Genomic DNA, 21,679 nt, shown 5'->3' with positions numbered 1-21,679 from the left:
CTGAAACTGGAAACACTTATCTACCTCACTAGCTTTAAGCACCAACTGTCAGAGCAGCTCACAGATTACTGCACCTGTACATAGCCCACCTATAATTTAGCCCAAACAACTACCTCTTTCCCAATTGTATTTAATTTATTTATTTATTTTGCTCCTTTGCACCCCATTATTTTTATTTATACTTTGCACATTCTTCCATTGCAAAACTACCATTCCAGTGTTTTACTTGCTATATTGTATTTACTTTGCCACCATGGCCTTTTTTGCCTTTACCTCCCTTCTCACCTAATTTGCTCACATTGTATATAGACTTGTTTATACTGTATTATAGACTGTATGTTTTACTCCATGCGTAACTCTGTGTCGTTGTATCTGTCGAACTGCTTTGCTTTATCTTGGCCAGGTCGCAATTGTAAATGAGAACTTGTTCTCAACTTGCCTACCTGGTTAAATAAAGGTGAAATAAAAATAAATAAATAAATGTAGATATCAATAATAAGTGGTATACGTATCACCGTAGACTACACCACTGCAGTCACACTATTGGAAGACATAGATTGTACTGTAGCCTACAAAAGCCTATCCTTGCTCTTTTCCTGCGATTGATCAAACACATTTGGTGTGTCATCATAGTGGTCGCTGACTTGTGGTCAGACTTGCTCAGGTGGAACAAACTTAAAGTTGTGCCTTTTTTCAATGCTGATTTGAATGTCATTGAGAAAACAGAGAAGTGTCAAATATTTATTTCCGCAAACATCTTTTCTGAATATAAAATGAATCCTCGAAATAAACATCTAGTTTTTCAAAAGTATCTGTAATATGATTACAATATTTTTGCTGGTAACGTAACGGATTACAGTTTCAGTTTTTTGTAATCCATTACTTTCCAACCCTGCAATCAATACATTCATGTTTCTATATCTGAAAGTATTAGGCCTCAATGTTGTGTAAGTGTTATGTTATGACTGCAGTAGTCTTTGCGGTTAGTGTGTCAATGTACCCTAAAGGTGATGATGGCTGAGAATAAGAGGGCTGAACTCTAGTTTAGTCACTGCAGGCAAAAAAGAAAAGGAACAATCCACACACTGTGGTCTAAGTGTGTTTTAGAGAAACATCCCATTGACCCACGTATTTTTGTGATGTAACAGTTAACGAATTCTGCATATAAAAAAAGATGATGCATTATGAAAGATAGAGGCTTGTGACGTTCATAAAGAGACCCATGAAATTATAAAAAGGGACAGTGCACTTGCCAGCCCATGAAAAATGTATTTGGCTTGAGAGAACCCAGTTGATCCTGTATTATTTGAATAATGCTGTGGTCATAAATCTAATGCTTCATGTTATAGTATATGGCATTTAGCTGAGGCTTTTATCCAAATCGACTTACAGTAATGCGTACATCCATTTTCTTTTACATATGGTGGTCCTGGGAACCAAACCCTCTATCCTGGCATTGAAAGTGCCGTGCTCTGCCAGCTGAGGTACAGAAGACCATGTGATAACCTTATAATGACACTGTTATGAGACTGTGCGAGGTCTCATATGTCCTAGAGTGGACCTCAGCTTTCTGTCTTGATCTATCTAGTCTGTAGCCTACAGTCTGTATGTCTGAATGCAAACTCTTACAAAAAGAACACGTGAAAAATCACATGTGAACATACGTGTGTCAACAAATCACGTTACGTTTTCCGCAGTGAAAACAAAGGCAAGGGTAACATAACCAAAGATAGGGAAACATGCAAGAAGAGGGAGGCGTTTTATTTAATAGTGTTATCATAAAATTATGTTTCATTGAAAAATACACTACCGTTGAAAAGGTTGGGGTCACTTAGAAATGTCCTTGTTTTTGAAAGAAAAGCACATTTTTGTCCAATAAAATAAATAGATCAGAAATACAGTGTAGACATTGTTAATGTTGTAAATGACTATTGTAGCTGGAAACAGCTGATTTTTGAAAGATCTACATAGGCGTACAAGAGGCCCATTATCAGCAACCATCACTCCTGTGTTACAATTTCACATTGTGTTAGCTAATCCAAGTTTATCATTTTGAAAGGCTAATTAATCATTAGAAAACCATTTTGCAATTATTTTAGCACAGCTGAAAACTGTTGTGCTGATTAAAGAAGCAATAGAACTGTCCTTCTTTAGACTAGTTGAGTATCTGGAGCATCAGCATTTGTGGGTTCGATTACAGGCTCAAATTGGCCAGAAAGAAAGCACTTTCTAATGAAACTTGTCAGTCTATTCTTGTTCTGAGAAATGAATGCTATTCCATGCGAGAAATTGCCAGGAAACTGAAGATATCATACAACGCTGTGTACTACTCCCTTCACAGAACAGCACAAACTGGCGCTAACCAGAATAGAAAGAGGAGTGGGAGGCCCCGGTGCACAACTGAGAAAGAGGACAAGTACATTAGAGTGTTTGAGAAAGAGACGTCCTCAACTTGGCAGCTTCATTAAATAGTACCCGCAAAACACCAGTCTCAATGTCAACAGTGAAGAGGCGACTCCGGTATGCTGGCCTTCTAGGCAGAGATGCAAAGAAAAAGCCATATCTCAGACTGGCCAATAAAAATAAAAGATTAAGATGGGCAAAAGAACACAGACACTGGACAAAGGAACTCTACCTAGAATGCTTCACTGTTGACGTTGAGACTGGGGTTTTGCGGGTACTATTTAATGAAGCTGCCATTCTTCCTTGCAATGTTTCTCAGGCTCTATTAACTTACATCGATAGCAGCGGTTAACTGCAATCTTCAAGTCTTTACACAGATGTTTTATGGGAGTCAAGTCTGGGCTTTCTCTGGGCCACTCCACATTATTGTTCTGAAGCCATTCTAGCGTTGCTTTGGCTGTAGTTGGTGCTGTAGCTGTGCATGGTTTTCTCCAGACATAGCGTTTTGCATTCAGGACAAAGAGTCTCATCAGACCACAGAATATTTTGCCTTATGCCTTCAGACTCTTTCACGTGCCTTTTTGCAAACGCCAGGCTTGCTGTCATGCTCCTTTTTCTCAGGAGTGGGTTCTGTCTGGCCACTCTGCCATAAAGCCCAGATTGGTGAAGTGCTTCAGAGACTGCTGCCTTCTGGCATGTTCTCCCATCTCAACCGATAAACTCTGTAGTTCTGTCAGAGTGGTCATTGGGTTCTTGGTCAACTCCCTGATCAAGGTCCTTCTTGCCCGGTTGGTCAGTTTGGTCCAATGGCCAACTCTAGGCAGAGCCTGGGTAGTTCTGTATTTTTTATATTTCACAATGATGGAGACCACTGTGCTCTTGGAAACTTTCAAAACTTTATAAATTGTTTTATACCCTTCCCCACATACTGAAAATATCATTAATGTATGAGTTCAAAAATGGATGTAGTAACTAAGGAATGCCCCTTTAATAACAGGCAGTGACCTTCATGTAGCAGAACTACACTACAAAAGTATGTGCACACTTGCTCTTCTGGGAAGGCTTTCCATTCAGCCACAATTAATGAGGTTGGGCATTGATGTTCGGCAATCAGGCCTGGCTCTCAGTCGGGATTTCAATTCATCCCAACGGTGTTCAATGGGGTTGAGGTCAGGGCTCTGTGCAGGCTTATCAAGTTCTTCCACACCGATCTCGACAAACCATTTATGTATGGACCTCATTTTGTGCATGGGGGAATTGTTATGCTGAAACAGGAAATGGCTTTCCCCAAACTGTTGCCACAAAGTTGTAAATACAGAATCGTCTAGAATGTCATTATATGCTGTAGCATTAAGATTTCCTTTCGCTGGAACGAGGGGGACTAACCCGAACCATGAAAAATAGCCCCAGACCATTATTCCTCCTCCACCAGGAGAGGAGGTACTATGCATTGGGGCAGGTAGCGTTGTCCTGGCATTCGCCAAAACCAGATTCGTCCTTTGGACTGCCAGATGTAGAAGCATGATTCATAACTCCAGAGAACACGTTTCCACTGCTCCAGAGTCCAATGGCAGCAAGCTTTACACCACACAGGCCGAAGCTTGGTATTGTGCATGGTGATCTTAGGTTTGTGTGTGTCTGCTCGGCCTTGGAAACCCATTTCATGAAACGCCAGAAAAACAGTTATTGTTCTAATTTTGCTTCCAGAGGCAGTTTGGAACTCAGTAGTAGGTGTTGCAACCGAGGACAGACGATTTTTACACAATACCCACTTCAGCACTCTGTGGTCCCATTCTGTGAGTTTGTGTGGCCTACCACTTCGAGGCTGAGCCATTGTTGCTCCTAGACGTCCACTTCACAATAACAGCAGTTCTTGCAGGGCAGAAATTTGACTAACTGACATGCTAGAATGGTGGAATCATTTGACGGTGCAACATTGAAAGTTACTGAGCTCTTCAGTATGGGCCATTGTCTATGGAGATTGCATGTCTATGGGGTCGATTCTATACATCTGTCAGTAATTGGTGTGGCTGAACTAGCCAAATCCACAAATTTGAAGTGGTGTCCACATACTTTTGGATACTGTTCAGGAGCCTTTTGGTGTCAGACTTGATGCACCGGAAACTGCTAATTTCACATGTGAAACGTACTGTTATGACTTTATGTACTGTTCCCTGAAGAAGGGAAACGAGGTACGACATATTATGGGGGAGTCGCACTCTGGTGACTTAGGTTGAAGGATCTACAATCACGCTCGACAAGGCCAATGAAATCTACGCCTCGCTTCAAGCCCCACATTCCACAGGTGATAAGCGTGGGGCTCGGATTCATTCCTTCGATTTAACACCTCTCTTTACAGAGCCCAGGAGTTGTCAGTGCGGGTCAAACATGTGTTGTACCTCGTTTCCTTCCATCAGTGAACAGTAGTTATAGTCATAACGTTACATTCGTTTTCAGTCAGTCAGTTTCGGTGCATATTATGGGGAAATATAATCACTCCCCAAGCCAACCCCAATGCATAAGGTGACTCACCTTAGAGTCGTCTGAGGAAAGGTGTACAGACAACGGGTGGAGGTCCCCAACACATTTAACCATTTAGCCAAAGCCATGAGCAGAGAGATTTTGTAAGAGAGTATCTTCATGTCCACTGACTCCAGAGGCTCAAAGGGTATCTCACACAATGCCTCCAAATCCAGCGTCAAGTCCCATGTGGGCGCAATAGGTTTAGATACTGGTCTGAGACAATGTCCACCTTTCAGGAACCGCACCACCAGGGGGTGAGCCCCAGATGAGGCTCCATCAATTCCCACATGACAGCTGAGATAGCAGCCATGTTCACTTTTTGCTCAAAAAGCTCCTCTAGGAACACAAGGATGTCCCTAGCAGAGCACTGAAAAGGAACAGGTCTTTATTTTGGCACCAGAGCTCAAGCGCTTGCCACTTATACAAATACAGACCTTTCGTGGAGGGCGCCCTTGCATACTGCATGGTAGAAATAACATTCAGAGGTAAACCCCTAGCTAGCAGATTGGCCTTCTCAGGGGCCAGGCCCAAGGGAACCAAATCTCTGGAATCTTGTGCCAAACCTGTCCTTTCACGTGGGACAACAGATCTTCGCAAATTAAGCCTGCCTGGGCCAATAGGGAGCCACAATAATGAATTATAAGTCCTCCCGGCACACTCTCTCTAATGTAGGCTGAATCGGAACCACTGAGACGTGTAGTCCACTTGTCATTCCAATCTCCTTTGCATTAGCGTAGCCTCTTCTGTAGCCTGTCAACTATGTGTCTGTCTATCCCTGTTCTCTCCTCTCTGCACAGACCATACAAACGCTCCACACCGCGTGGCCGCGGCCACCCTAATCTGGTGGTCCCAGCGCGCACGACCCACGTGGAGTTCCAGGTCTCCGGTAGCCTCTGGAACTGCCGATCTGCGGCCAACAAGGCAGAGTTCATCTCAGCCTATGCCTCCCTCCAGTCCCTCGACTTCTTGGCACTGACGGAAACATGGATCACCACAGACAACACTGCTACTCCTACTGCTCTCTCTTCGTCCGCCCACGTGTTCTCGCACACCCCGAGAGCTTCTGGTCAGCGGGGTGGTGGCACCGGGATCCTCATCTCTCCCAAGTGGTCATTCTCTCTTTCTCCCCTCACCCATCTGTCTATCGCCTCCTTTGAATTCCATGCTGTCACAGTTACCAGCCCTTTCAAGCTTAACATCCTTATCATTTATCGCCCTCCAGGTTCCCTCGGAGAGTTCATCAATGAGCTTGATACCTTGTTAAGCTCCTTTCCTGAGGACGGCTCACCTCTCACAGTGCTGGGCGACTTTAACCTCCCCACGTCTACTTTTGACTCATTCCTCTCTGCCTCCTTCTTTCCACTCCTCTCCTCTTTTGACCTCACCCTCTCACCTTCCCCCCCTACTCACAAGGCAGGCAATACGCTCGACCTCATCTTTACTAGATGCTGTTCTTCCACTAACCTCATTGCAACTCCCCTCCAAGTCTCCGACCACTACCTTGTATCCTTTTCCCTCTCGCTCTCATCTAACACCTCCCACACTGCCCCTACTCGGATGGTATCGCGCCGTCCCAACCTTCGCTCTCTCTCCCCCCGCTACTCTCTCCTCTTCCATCCTATCATCTCTTCCCTCTGCTCATACCTTCTCCAACCTATCTCCTGATTCTGCCTCCTCAACCCTCCTCTCCTCCCTTTCTGCATCCTTTGACTCTCTATGTCCCCTATCCTCCAGGCCGGCGCGGTCCTCCCCTCCCGCCCCGTGGCTCGACGACTCATTGCGAGCTCACAGAACAGGGCTCCGGGCAGCTGAGCGGAAATGGAGGAAAACTCGCCTCCCTGCGGACCTGGCATCCTTTCACTCCCTCCTCTCTACATTTTCCTCCTCTGTCTCTGCTGCTAAAGCCATTTTCTACCACTCTAAATTCCAAGCATCTGCCTCTAACCCTAGGAAGCTCTTTGCCACCTTCTCCTCACTCCTGAATCCTCCTCACCCCCTCCTCCCTCTCTGCAGATGACTTCGTCAACCATTTTGAAAAGAAGGTCGACGACATCCGATCCTCGTTTGCTAAGTCAAACGGCACCGCTGGTTCTGCTCACACTGCCCTACCCTGTGCTCTGACCTCTTTCTCCCCTCTCTCTCCAGATGAAATCTCGCGTCTTGTGACGGCCGGCCGCCCAACAACCTGCCCGCTTGACCCTATCCCCTCCTCTCTTCTCCAGACCATTTCCGGAGACCTTCTCCCTTACCTCACCTCGCTCATCAACTCATCCCTGACCGCTGGCTACGTCCCTTCCGTCCTCAAGAGAGCGAGAGTTGCACCCCTTCTGAAAAAACCTACACTCAATCCCTCCGATGTCAACAACTACAGACCAGTATCCCTTCTTTATTTTCTCTCCAAAACTCTTGAACGTGCCGTCCTTGGCCAGCTCTCCCGCTATCTCTCTCTGAATGACCTTCTTGATCCAAATCAGTCAGGTTTCAAGACTAGTCATTCAACTGAGACTGCTCTTCTCTGTATCACGGAGGCGCTCCGCACCGCTAAAGCTAACTCTCTCTCCTCTGCTCTCATCCTTCTAGACCTATCGGCTGCCTTCGATACTGTGAACCATCAGATCCTCCTCTCCACCCTCTCCGAGTTGGGCATCTCCGGCGCGGCCCACGCTTGGATTGCGTCCTACCTGACAGGTCGCTCCTACCAGGTGGCGTGGCGAGAATCTGTCTCCTCACCACGCGCTCTCACCACTGGTGTCCCCCAGGGCTCTGTTCTAGGCCCTCTCCTATTCTCGCTATACACCAAGTCACTTGGCTCTGTCATAACCTCACATGGTCTCTCCTATCATTGCTATGCAGCCGACACACAATTAATCTTCTCCTTTCCCCTTCTGATGACCAGGTGGCGAATCGCATCTCTGCATGTCTGGCAGACATATCAGTGTGGATGACGGATCACCACCTCAAGCTGAACCTCGGCAAGACGGAGCTGCTCTTCCTCCCGGGGAAGGACTGCCCGTTCCATGATCTCGCCATCACGGTTGACAACTCCATTGTGTCCTCCTCCCAGAGCGCTAAGAACCTTGGCGTGATCCTGGACAACACCCTGTCGTTCTCAACTAACATCAAGGCGGTGGCCCGTTCCTGTAGGTTCATGCTCTACAACATCCGCAGAGTACGACCCTGCCTCACACAGGAAGCGGCGCAGGTCCTAATCCAGGCACTTGTCATCTCCCGTCTGGACTACTGCAACTCGCTGTTGGCTGGGCTCCCTGCCTGTGCCATTAAACCCTACAACTCATCCAGAACGCCGCAGCCCGTCTGGTGTTCAACCTTCCCAAGTTCTCTCACGTCACCCCGCTCCTCCGCTCTCTCCACTGGCTTCCAGTTGAAGCTCGCATCTGCTACAAGACCATGGTGCTTGCCTACGGAGCTGTGAGGGGAACGGCACCTCAGTACCTCCAGGCTCTGATCAGGCCCTACACCCAAACAAGGGCACTGCGTTCATCCACCTCTGGCCTGCTCGCCTCCCTACCACTGAGGAAGTACAGTTCCCGCTCAGCCCAGTCAAAACTGTTCGCTGCTCTGGCCCCCCAATGGTGGAACAAACTCCCTCACGACGCCAGGACAGCGGAGTCAATCACCACCTTCCGGAGACACCTGAAACCCCACCTCTTTAAGGAATACCTAGGATAGGATAAGTAATCCTTCTCACCCCCCCCCCCTTTAAGATTTAGATGCACTATTGTAAAGTGACTATTCTACTGGATGTCATAAGGTGAATGCACCAATTTGTAAGTCGCTCTGGATAAGAGCGTCTGCTAAATGACTTAAATGTAAATGTAAATGTGGTGGAAACGCATAAAGGAGGATCTGAGGCCACTGGTATGACAGAACGTCCGTTCACCATGGGGTATTCGATCCCTTATCAAGACAAAAAGACGACACTGTCTGTTTTCCAGCAATGAGTAAAGATTTATGTTGACCCTGCCGAACCTCTCCCATATATGGACAACCTCCCACTCCTGAGGACGAGCCCCCCCCCCACCGAATAGCAGATCCGCACTCGAGTTGAGGCAAATGTGAACTGCTCCACAGCAACAGGGAGCGAGCCAATGTGAGGAGTGGGAGGGACTGAGTCCCCCCGTCTGTGGATATATGCCACCGTCGTCATGTTGTTGGTTATAACCAGCCAATGTCAGCCCGGAAATGGGAGAGGAGGCACCTGAGTGCTAAGTATACCTTCAGAAGTTCCAGGTAATTGATATTCCTGGCACTCTGTGACACCGTCCATACTCCGAGAATTGATTAACCCTCGCACAACGCGCCCCGCCCTTGTAGGGATGCGTCTGTTGTGACCACTTTGCGGGAGAACACCTGACTCATGAGAACCCCTTGTGACAGCAACAGGGTATCCCTCCGCTGGGCCAGTCCTGAAGGCATATCAGGGATAGCTTAATCGAATGGTTTAGGTGGCGAGATGCATCAAAGCCTGGAATGCCCGCATTAAAAATAGTCCCAGGGGAATGACCACTATCATAGAAGCCATTATCCCCAGTAAGCACAGGAACTGGCGAAAACGTACGGTATGCCCCAATCAAAATTGGGCAGAAAAAGTGATTTACGCATGAGACCAAAGACTATCGCTTCATAATGGAACTTTCTGCGACTGGGGTACAAGGGCACGTGAAAGTATGCATCCTTTAGGTCGATGGTGGTGAACCAGACCACTTGGGGGTACTGTTGTCACCATGGGTGTTTGGGGGGGCTGGCATGGGAGAACCCGATCGATCCTGCGCCACCTCCCATCCCCGAGCTAGGGCTGTCTCCTTCCCTGTGCTGTGGCAGGACCATCTCTCACCTCATCTCCACAAACAACACATAAATCGTGAGTATCGTTCAGAGAAATTCTATAACCGCATGACTGGGGGCACGATCTCGACCCCAAACCAGACTTAGCCATCGTCGTCTCTGTTGCTTTCTTAGCAATCTTACTAATTTTGCTAGCAAATTGAAGAATAACAAAATGTTTGTGATTAGGAAACTTATGAGAACAAGTACAAACTTCAGCACACAATGTCCAGAGGGTGAGCAAGCTCTACTGCTATGGGACAGATTAGTTGGAGTATGAATCGTTCCTTTTCACACCGAGGTGAAGAGCGGAATCATTTAAGGAATAAATCTGAGCCTCACGCTTATCACCTTTGACAGGCGGGGTGTCCACCGAGGCAAGGATTTTATTGGCCTTGTCAGGCGGAATTGTAGATCTTCAAACAAAGTCGCGAGAGTGGGACTCCCCCACAGTGTGTTGTACCGAAGTTGTCTGTCTGAAAGGGAACTGCAATTCCCATGTGATGTAAAAACATGCTGTTCTCCTCAAGTGAATAGGTGGTGTTAACATGTAAACTCTAGATTGAACACACGTGAACATATGATTTGAAATTTAAGATCAACATGTGAAAACAGTTATTTTCAACTGCAAATTTGACGTCTTTTTTTGTAATGGATCCCACATCTGAATCCTAGATATACAATACTCTAAGCTGACCTACTTGTATAATATGTGCATGATGAGTAAATATTTTAATTGTGCTATTTTGGTCCAATGATGCCTTCTAACTTTCCCCAATAATGTAATCTGGAAGTGAAGTGAATGTGTGTGCTTTATGTGAATGAACATAGCTGGTCACGGGTACAGAAGTCAGACATCTGTAGAAGAATCTGTTTGCTGTGAGGCTGTGAGGAGCAGTGTGCCTGATAGAGCAGAGCTACAATACTGAATGTAGGCTTCTCAGCATGTGACATGTGCAGCTCCAGCAGACAGGCGGCCACGTGAAACAGACAAAGAGACGGCAGAGAGATGAAAGGTCAATGGTTAGGAAGCAATAATAACAGGGATTCACTTTAGTTAAATGTTTAAAGAAAGAGAAAGGGGGGTGACATGTGCACACACATGACACACACACACTCTCACACAATTGCCAGGGAGGTTCTCCATGTCGATTAGTCATCTACAGCAGAGGTAAAGAGAAAGAACGATTGAGAGAGAAAGAAGTGTCTGTATGATTTGAATGACATCAGCGATGCCAGCAGCATTAGTTAGCTCTGACTGTAGTAGCCGTATGAAAGGTGTGTGTCCTTGGTACCAAGTGGGCGGACATCTCTCATCACTTTCCTTTTGTACGGGTCTTCCTAGTATTGAAAAGGGCCCCATTTGATTTGCTTGCGGCTGATTCTCTCCTTGTGACAAACAAACTTTGCTTCTGTCTGACTTTGCCTGATGTGGAGGGAAGTTAAAGGAAAAATACTTTGGCTCAGGGCTTTTAAGGGTGAGCATTCTGACAGCTATGTATATTTCTGATTGAATATGCTATGAAAAGCACTGTTTTTTCTCTTTGTGCATACTGTCACAATTGTCATTGGTGATATCAAGGGATGGCATGTTCATTGTTTTTCAGTAATTGGCAGCTACATTCTTCCGACTCCCCAATGATTTGACAGGAGACTAGAAAGGGTTGTTCAGCAGTGAAGTGCACGTGCCAATTATGCCCCTGAACAAGAGACAGATAAAGAGAGAGAGAGATTAACAAAAAAACAGAGCAAACTAGAATGCTATTTGGCCCTACACAGAGAGTACACAGCGGCAGAATACCTGACCACTGTGACTGACCCAAAATTAAGGAAAGCTTTGACTATGTACAGACTCAGCGAGCATAGCCTTGCTATTGAGAAAGACCGCCGTAGGCAGACATGGCTCTCAAGAGAAGACAGGCTATGTGCTCACTGCCCACAAAATGAGGTGGAAACTGAGCTGCACTTCCTAACCTCCTGCCCAATGTATGACCATATTAGATAGACATATTTCACTCAGATTACACAGATCCACAAAGAATTCGAAAACAAATCCAATTTTGAAAAACTCCCATATGTACTGGGTGAAATTCCACAGTGTGCCATCAAAGCAGCAAGATTTGTGACCTGTTGCCACGAGAAAAGGGAAACCAGTGAAGAACACGCACCATTGTAAATACAACCCATATCTATGCTTATTTATTTTATCTTGTGTCCTTTACCATTTGTACATTGTTAAAACACTGTATATATATATAATATGACATTTGTAATGTCTTTATTGTTTTGAAACTTCTGTATGTGTGATGTCTACTGTTAATTTTTATTGTTTATTTCACTTTATATATTATCTACCTCACCTGCTTTGGCAATGTTAACACATGTTTCCCATGCCAATAAAGCCCTTGAATTGAATTGAGATAGAGAGAAGGGACAATGAAAGAGAAACAAAGGGAGAAAGAAATAAAGCGCTAGAGAAAGAGACAACCCTGGCTCTCTGCACTTCGTTTGTGCTGTTGCTGGAAAATGGGAAGTATTTCTGCTCCACCATGTGAAATAAAAATAAGCACATCCAATCATTTCCCATGCTTAGAAATGTGTTTTCTTCTTTCTCTACTGTCTAAGAAAAACACTGCTAACATGTATCTGAGCTGCTGCTGTGTTTGCCTCCCAACACCCTGACCATGAGACCTCACTCCACTACAGCCACCCCCCTGTTGTTTCCTGCTGTGGATGAGTGCCCCTGTTCCCCATTTGGCATCGCAGCACTGGATGGCTGAGTTATGTGTGTGTAGTGTTTGTGTATAAGTGCATCCGTCTATGTCTGTGTGCACATTCACTTAAACATTGGTGGGTTCTGAGCAAGGTTATTATAATTTTGTGAGTTTCTATTAATTTTTATTTCTATTCATTTTTAGATTTACACCACCGTTCAAAAGTTTGGGGTCACTTAGAAATTACCTTGTTTTTGAAAGAAAAGCACATTTTTTGTCCATTAAAATAGCATCACATTGATCAGAAATACAGTGTAGACATTGTGAATGTTGTAAATGACTATTGTAGCTGGAATCGGCTGTTTTGGGGGGGAATATCTACATAGGTGTAACAGATGTGAAACGGCTAGCTTAGTTAGCGGTGTGCGCTAAATAGCGTTTCAATCGGTTACGTCACTTGCTCTGAGACCTTGATGTAGTAGTTCCCCTTGCTCTGCAAGGGCCGCGACTTTTGTGGAGTGATGGGTAACGATGCTTCGAGGGTGACTGTTGTCGTTGTGTGCAGAAGGTCCCTGGTTCGCGCCCGGGTATGGGCGAGGGGACGGACGTAAGGTAAAACTGTTACATTGATGCTGTTGACCCGGATTACTGGTTGCTGCGGAAAAAGGAGGAAGGTCAAAAGGGGGGTGAGTGTAACGGATGTGAAACGGCTAGCTTAGTTAGCGGTGTGCGCTAAATAGCGTTTCAATCGGTTACGTCACTTGCTCTGAGACCTTGATGTAGTAGTTCCCCTTGCTCTGCAAGGGCCGCGGCTTTTGTGGAGCGATGGGTAACGATGCTTCGAGGGTGACTGTTGTCGTTGTGTGCAGAAGGTCCCTGGTTCGCGCCCGGGTATGGGCGAGGGGACGGTTTAAAAGTATACGGTTACATAGGCATACAGAGGCCCATTATCAGCAACCATCACTCCTGTGTTACAATGGCATGTTGTGTTAGCTAATCCAATTTTATCATTTTAAAAGGCTAATTGATCAATAGAAAAGCCTTTTGCAATTATGTTAGCACAGCTGAAAACTGTTGTCCTGATTAAAGAAGCAATGCAACTGGCCTTCTTCAAACTAGTTGAGTATCTGGAACATGAGCATTTGTGGGTTTGATTACAGAAACAAACTTTTCCTCTGAAACTCATTAGTCTGTTCTTGTTCTGAGAAATAAAGGCTATTCCATGCGAAAAATTGCTAAGAACTGAAGATCTCATACAGCGCTGTGTACTACTCCCTTCACAGAAAAGTACAAACTGGCCCTAACCAGAATAGAAAGAGGATTGGGAGGCCCCGATGCACAACTGAGCAAGAGGACAAGCACATGAGAGTGTTTAGTTTGAGAAACAGACGCCTCACAAGTCCTCAACTGGCAGCTTCATTAAATTGTACCTACAAAACACCAGTCTCAACGTCAACAGTGAAGAGGCGACTCCGGGATGCTGGCCTTCTAGGCAGAGTTCCTCTGTCCAGTGTCTGCGTTCTTTTACCCATCTTAATCTTTTCTTTTTATTGGCCAGTCTCAGATACGGCTTTTTCTTTGCAACACTGCCTAGAAGGCCAGCATCCCGGAGTCGCATCTTCACTGTTTACATTGAGACTGGTGTTTTGCAGGTACAATTTAATGAAGCTGTTTTAGTTTCGGTTTTAGTTTTAGTGCTTGGGAAGGTAAGGAGTCACTTATGTGCTGTCGGCCTATAGCAGGGGTTCTCAAGTAGTATTTGAGATGGTCCAGTCACACAAATGTCCTAGATGGCAAAGGCCCGGAAAGATATTTTGATTTATTGGCGTAGTAACAAACCCCCACCTCGCAATCCATATGACCCCAAACTGTTCAAACTGTTCACACCCTTCTTGTTGGCAGAGAGACAAATGAGCAGTTTAAAGCTTATTATGCCATCAAGCAAACAAAACATTTAGCCATTTATTCCGTGCAATTCCCCAAAAATGTGTCTTATTTGTGTTTATATCCTTACCAAATTCCCAAAATATTTGGACAGTATAGCTGTCGTACCTCGGTCTTTATCCAATAAATGTTTTGTGGGTGTTGTTCAGATTAAAGTTGGGTTTGATTGGGATTGTCCCTTTTATCTCTATTCTACTAAAGCTGCCATCTTCTGACACTACAACGCATTTGCTTTTGTACTTTCCAGCAATTTACTCACCAGATTCAGAACCTTGAAAACCCCATTAGAAAAAAGCTTAAAACCCAAGGTTTAGAAGGGATTTTTTTTAACTAAACATAATTTATGATTGTTTTGATTTGAATTTAGTTTGTTTTGCAGTCAAAGATTATAGTTTCGGTAGTTTTATTTTTTCAAATGTTTTTATTTTTTTATTTTATTTCAGTCTACTAAATAGTTTTTCCACTTTTAGTTATAAATAAATAATAAATAATGTGCCATTTAGCAGACGCTTTTATCCAAAGCGACTTACAGTCATGTGTGCATACATTCTACGTATGGGTGGTCCCGGGAATCGAACCCACTACCCTGGCTTTACAAGCGCCATGCTCTACCAACTGATCTACAGAAGGACCGTTATCATTTCAGTTTCAATTTTGTTTACTATAATTTACTATAATGTCGCTACAATCATATATAGGGCAATATAACACCAATCTCGATGACACACTCCGCACCATTCATCATGAGCCGTACGTCCGTTACCAAAAACTACACACCAAATTTTTTACAGGTTTGTTAGCTAAATCTTTAGCCAGGAACTAGCTCAATATCTTGCCGTTGGATAAGAACAAGGCAACAGAGTCCATAAAGGGAACATGAGACTTGACACCTTTCGGACTGAATAAGTTTGTAGGTGCAACATTTTTGATTACATTTATAATTTATCACTCTCACATGCTGATTTTTATCATCTATGCAGCACTCCGCCAATCAGGCCTTTATGGAAGTGTCCAGAAGGAAGCCACTCCTAAGTAAAAGGCACATGACAGCCCGCTTGGAGTTTGCCAAAAGGACTCTCAAACCATTAGAAACAAGAGTCTCTGGTCTGATGAAACCAAGATTGCACTCTTTGGCCTGAATGTCATGAGTCACATCTGGAGGTAACCTGGCACCATCCCTACGGTGAAGCATGGTGGTGGCAGCATCATGATGTGGGGATGTTTTTCAGTAGCAGGGACTGGGGGACTAGTCAGGTTTGAGGGAAAGAAGAACAGAGCCAGGTACAGAGAGATTGCTGATGAAAACCTGCTCCAGAGCGCTCAGGACCTCAGACAGGGTCTGAATACTTATGTAAATGTGATATTTAAGTTTTTTATTTGTAATACATTTGCAAAAATGTATTAAACCCTTTTTTTTGGCATTTTAGTATAAGTCTCTAACAACAAAACGTGGAAAACGTCAAGGGGTCTGAATACTTCCTGAAAGCACTGTATATCATTTGGCTGTATGTATTTTATGTATGTATGATATCCCGAGATGGCATAGCAGTTCAGACGTCTTTTGTCCTCTTCTTGTCGTGTCCTGTATATATATATATATATTTACAACTTTTTTTCGCGTACATTTTATTTTTATTTTCCATCAACTCATCTTCAAAACACTCTCCTGCAACCCGCCTCACCAATTTATAAATAAGTATTATTTACCTCAAATCTGCAATCCTCCAAGAAGCTAGCCAGAAGCTAGCCAGAAACTCCAAGAAGCTAGCCAGAAACTAACCAGAAGCTAGCCAGGAGCTAGCCAGAAGCTAATCAGAATCTAGTTCAGAAGCTAGTTAGCTTCTTTACTGGCAAATCGTTAGTATTCAGCTAACCACGGTTTGTGGTCATCAGCTATCCTTTAGCTCGAACATTTATCGCCAGTTTTGTACGGCGCGGCTCGGAACGGAACATACCGGACCAATTTTTCTCTCCATGTCCTTGGATTTCAACTGCTCTCTGGACATTCATTCCCGGATCTCACAGCTAGCTAGCTGCTATCCGTGTGTCTATCTGCTCTCGTCGATTCCGGAGCAAACATCAATTACTCCGGAGCTAGCCAGCTCCGTCAATCACTCCTGAGCTCCGTCAATCACTCCTGGGCTGCAGTCACCTATCCGGACCCGTTTTACTGCCTACGCGGAGCCCCACCGGGCCTTCACAACTGGACTGCCGACGTTATCTACCCGAAGGAGATCCCGCTGGCTCCTCCGTCGCGACGTTACCTGAACGCCCATCTGCGGCCTGCTAACCGTTAGCTGTCTTACCGGCTGCTCTCAGAATAGACAATCGGACAATTTATTTATTTTTATTATTATTATGTTTCTTCTTGGGCCTCTATAACTATATCTATTGTTTTTATTTTTTTTGTTGTTGTGTGATTTGGACTAATCCCCTCTACCACACGGAACCCCACTAATCTACTGACGGAACGCAAGAGGTGGCTAACAACAGACCTCCATCCTATGCTAGCATGCTACCGAAGTCCTGGCTAGCTGTCTAAATCGCCGTGACCCCCAAACCAACCACTCCACTCACTGGACCCTTTTGATCACTCGACTAAGGATGCCTCTCCTTAATGTCAATATGTCTTGTCCATTGCTGTTCTGGTTAGTGTTTATTGGCTTATTTCACTGTAGCGCCTCTAGTCCTGCTCACTATACCTTATCCAATTTATTAGTTCCACCACCCACACATGCAATGACATCTCCTGGTTTCAATGATGTTTCCAGAGACAATATCTCTCTCTTCATCACTCAATACCTAGGTTTACCTCCACTGTATTCACATCCTACCATACCTTTGTCTGTACATTATACCTTGATGCTATTTTATCGCCCCCAGAAACCTCCTTTTACTCTCTGTTCCAGACGTTCTAGACGACCAATTCTTATTGCTTTTAGCCGTACCCTTATTCTTCTCCTCCTATGTTCCTCTGGCGATGTAGAGGTGAATCCAGGCCCTGCAGTGCCTAGCTCCACTCCTATTCCCCAGGCGCTCTCTTTTGATGACTTCATGTAACCAATAGCCTTGGTTTCATGCATGTTAATATTAGAAGCCTCCTCCCTAAGTTTGTTCTATTCACTGCTTTAGCACACTCTGCCAACCCGGATGTTTTAGCTGTGTCTGAATCCTGGCTTAGGAAGACCACCAAAAATTCTGAAATTGTAATTCCAAATTACAACATTTTCAGACAAGATAGAACTGCCAAAGGGGGGCGGTGTTGCAATCTACTGCAAAGATAGCCTGCAGAGTTCTGTCCTACTATCCAGGTCTGTACCCAAACAATTTAAACTTCTACTTTTAAAAATCCACCTCTCTAAAAACAAGTCTCTCACCGTTGCCGCCTGCTATAGACCACCCTCTGCCCCCAGCTGTGCTCTGGACACCATATGTGAACTGATTGCCCCCCATCTATCTTCAGAGCATCGTGCTGCTAGGCGACCTAAACTGGAACATGCTTAACACCCCAGCCATCCTACAATCTAAACTTGATGCCCTCAATCTCACACAAATTATCAATGAACCTACCAGGTATCCCCCCAAAGCCTTAAACACGGGCACCCTCATAGATATCATCCTAACCAACTTCCCCTCTAAATAGACCTCTGCTGTCTTAAAAAAAAACTTGGTCTTCAACCAAGATCTCAGCGATCACTGCCTCATTGCCTGCATCCGTAATGGGTCAGCGGTCAAACGACCTCCACTCATTCACTCATCACTGTAAAACGCTCCTTGAAACACTTCAGCGAGCAGGCCTTTCTAATCGACCTAGTCGGGGTATCCTGGAAGGATATTGATCTCATCCCGTCAGTAGAGGATGCCTGGATATTTTTTTTAAATGCCTTCCTAACCATCTTAAATAAACATGCCCCATTCAAGAAATTTAGAACCAGGAACAGATATAGCCCTTGGTTCTCCCCAGACCTGACTGCCCTTAACCAACACAAAAACATCCTATGGCGTTCTGCATTAGCATCGAACAGCCCCCTTGATATGCAGCTGTTCAGGGAAGCTAGAAACCGTTATACACAGGCAGTTAGAAAAGCCAAGGCTAGCTTTTTCAAGCAGAAATTTGCTTCCTGCAACACTAACTCAAAAAGTTCTGGGACACTGTAAAGTCCATGGAGAATAAGAACACCTCCTCCCAGCTGCCCACTGCACTGAAGATAGGAAACACTGTCACCACTGATAAATCCACCATAATTGAGAATTTCAATAAGCATTTTTCTACGGCTGGCCATGCTTTCCACCTGGCTACTCCTACCCCGGTCAACAGCACTGCACCCCCAACAGCAACTCGCCCAAGCCTTCCCCATTTCTCCTTCTCCCAAAGCCATTCAGCTGATGTTCTGAAAGAGCTGAAAAATCTGGACCCCTACAAATCAGCCGGGCTAGACAATCTGGACCCAGATCATCTAAAATGATCTGCCGAAATTGTTGCCACCCCTATTACTAGCCTGTTCAACCTCTCTTTAGTGTCGTCTGAGATTCCCAAAGATTGGAAAGCAGCTGCGGTCATCCTCCTCTTCAAAGGGGGGGACACTCTTGACCCAAACTGCTACAGACCTATATCTATCCTACCATGCCTTTCTAAGGTCTTCGAAAGCCAAGTCAACAAACAGATTACAGACCGTTTCGAATCTCACCATACCTTCTCTGCTATGCAATCTGGTTTCAGAGCTGGTCATGGGTGCACCTCAGCCACGCTCAAGGTCCTAAACGATATCTTAACCGCCATCGATAAGAAACATTACTGTGCAGCCATATTCATTGATCTGGCCAAGGCTTTCGACTCTGTCAACCACCACATCCTCATCGGTAGACTCGACAGCCTTGGTTTCTCAAATGATTGCCTCGCCTGGTTCACCAACTACTTCTCTGATAGAGTTCAGTGTGTCAAATCGGAGGGTCTGCTGTCCGGACCTCTGGCAGTCTCTATGGGGGTGCCACGGGGTTCAATTCTTGGACCGACTCTCTTCTCTGTATACATCAATGAGGTCGCTCTTGCTGCGGGCGATTCCCTGATCCACCTCTACGCAGACGACACCATTCTGTATACTTCCGGCCCTTCTTTGGACACTGTGTTAACAACCCTACAGGCAAGCTTCAATGCCATACAACTCTCCTTCCGTGGCCTCCAATTGCTCTTAAATACAAGTAAAACTAAATACATGCTCTTCAACCGATCACTACCTGCACCTACCCGCCTGTCCAACATCACTACTCTGGACGGCTCTGACTTAGAATACGTGGACAACTACAAATACTTAGGTGTCTGGTTAGACTGTAAACTCTCCTTCCAGACCCATATCAAACATCTCCAATCCAAAGTTAAATCTAGAATTGGCTTCCTATTTCGCAACAAAGCATCCTTCACTCATGCTGCCAAACATACCCTTGTAAAACTGACCATCCTACCAATCCTCGACTTTGGCGATGTCATTTACAAAATAGCCTCCAATACCCTACTCAACAAATTGGATGCAGTCTATCACAGTGCAATCCGTTTTGTCACCAAAGCCCCATATACTACCCACCATTGCGACCTGTACGCTCTCGTTGGCTGGCCCTGGTCATACTCGTCGCCAAAACCACTGGCTCCATGTCATCTACAAGACCCTGCTAGGTAAAGTCCCCCCTTATCTCAGCTCGCTGGTCACCATAGCATCTCCCACCTGTAGCACACGCTCCAGCAGGTATATCTCTCTAGTCAACCCCAAAACCAATTCTTTCTTTGGCCGCCTCTCCTTCCAGTTCTCTGCTGCCAATGACTGGAACGAACTACAAAAATCTCTGAAACTGGAAACACTTATCTCCCTCACTAGCTTTAAGCACCAACTGTCAGAGCATCTTACAGATTACTGCACCTGTACATAGCCCACCTATAATTTAGCCCAAACAACTACCTCTTTCCCAACTGTATTTAATTAATTTATTTATTTTGCTCCTTTGCACCCCATTATTTTATTTCTACTTTGCACATTCTTCCATTGCAAAACTACCATTCCAGTGTTTTACTTGCTATATTGTATTTACTTTGCCACCATGGCCTTTTTTGCCTTTACCTCCCTTCTCACCTAATTAGCTCACATTGTATATAGACTTGTTTATACTGTATTATTGACTGTATGTTTGTTTTACTCCATGTGTAACTCTGTGTCGTTGTATCTGTCGAACTGCTTTGCTTTATCTTGGCCAGGTCGCAATTGTAAATGAGAACTTGTTCTCAACTTGCCTACCTGGTTAAATAAAGGTGAAATAAATAAATAAATAAATGTTTTACATATAGGCCTATTGTAAATGCGTATTAACGTTGCATCACCATCTTTATTGCAGAAATAAATCAAAGTACAAACATAACTTTAAGCAACATATTATTTTGACAGGGGTAATGAATTGTCAATTGATCAGCACAGCAATTGATAAAACAGGACAATTTTTGACACACAAGGGGTTCTGAGCTTATGTCAATATTACACAGGTAATCTAGCAGTTACATGAATCTGGAATGTAGACAGGCTCTATCTATCTGAGCTACTGTGTTGATATGTTGGGCACCTACTGGCCAAAACAGTATGTCATTATGATTTCTTTATGACACGTATTGCTAAAATAAAGGTTTAAGGAAATACATGCATACACCACATTACACCACATAGTTATTAGATATTCAGTTGGATGTTTCTCGATGTGGAAGCAGCGCAGTGGTCACATCCTTGCTGTGTATATCTCCCTCTGCTGAAAGATATCAAATTAATTTCTCTCCTCTCCTATCCTCTCCCTCTCCTTCCTCTCCTCTCCCTCCTCTAAGAGAGAGGTGGATGAAAGGAAGGCTTTAGTCCATCTGCCAGCATCATTATACTTTTTTATCAGCTGAATAATGTTTCTGTCCTACCTCACCTCAGTGGTTATCCTGAAAATGCCTCAACATTCTCTGTCCAGAACAGTATTTCGATACAGCCCCTGTGTACAACTGTATATTTCTATACAGCCCCTGTGTACAACTGTATATTTCTATACAACCCCTGTGTACAACTGTATATTTCTATACAGCCCCTGTGTACAACTGTATATTTCTACACACTGTATTGTTGCCCATATATTGTTTAAAACAACTACTCTGCTGAAGCTTGGCTTGTCCTCTGAGAATTCTCTGAGCATTAACAGCGTTCTCTACCTCTCCCTCCCTCTGTTTCTCCCTTTCTCCA

The 21,679-nt window shown here is 44.7% G+C and overlaps 1 protein-coding gene across 1 annotated transcript in view; it reads left to right on the top strand.

The window, feature by feature from the left end:
* Window positions 1–21,679, top strand: part of uchl5 (ubiquitin carboxyl-terminal hydrolase L5) — a 1,000,928-nt gene that overhangs the window by 885,635 nt on the left and 93,614 nt on the right. The window lies entirely within an intron of this gene.

Source organism: Oncorhynchus keta, chromosome 1, assembly GCF_023373465.1.
Source record: "Oncorhynchus keta strain PuntledgeMale-10-30-2019 chromosome 1, Oket_V2, whole genome shotgun sequence".
In the NCBI taxonomy this organism is placed as follows: Eukaryota; Metazoa; Chordata; class Actinopteri; order Salmoniformes; family Salmonidae; genus Oncorhynchus; species Oncorhynchus keta.
The sequence above is the reverse complement of the archived record's forward strand: the minus strand, read 5'-3'. Positions and strand labels throughout refer to the sequence as shown.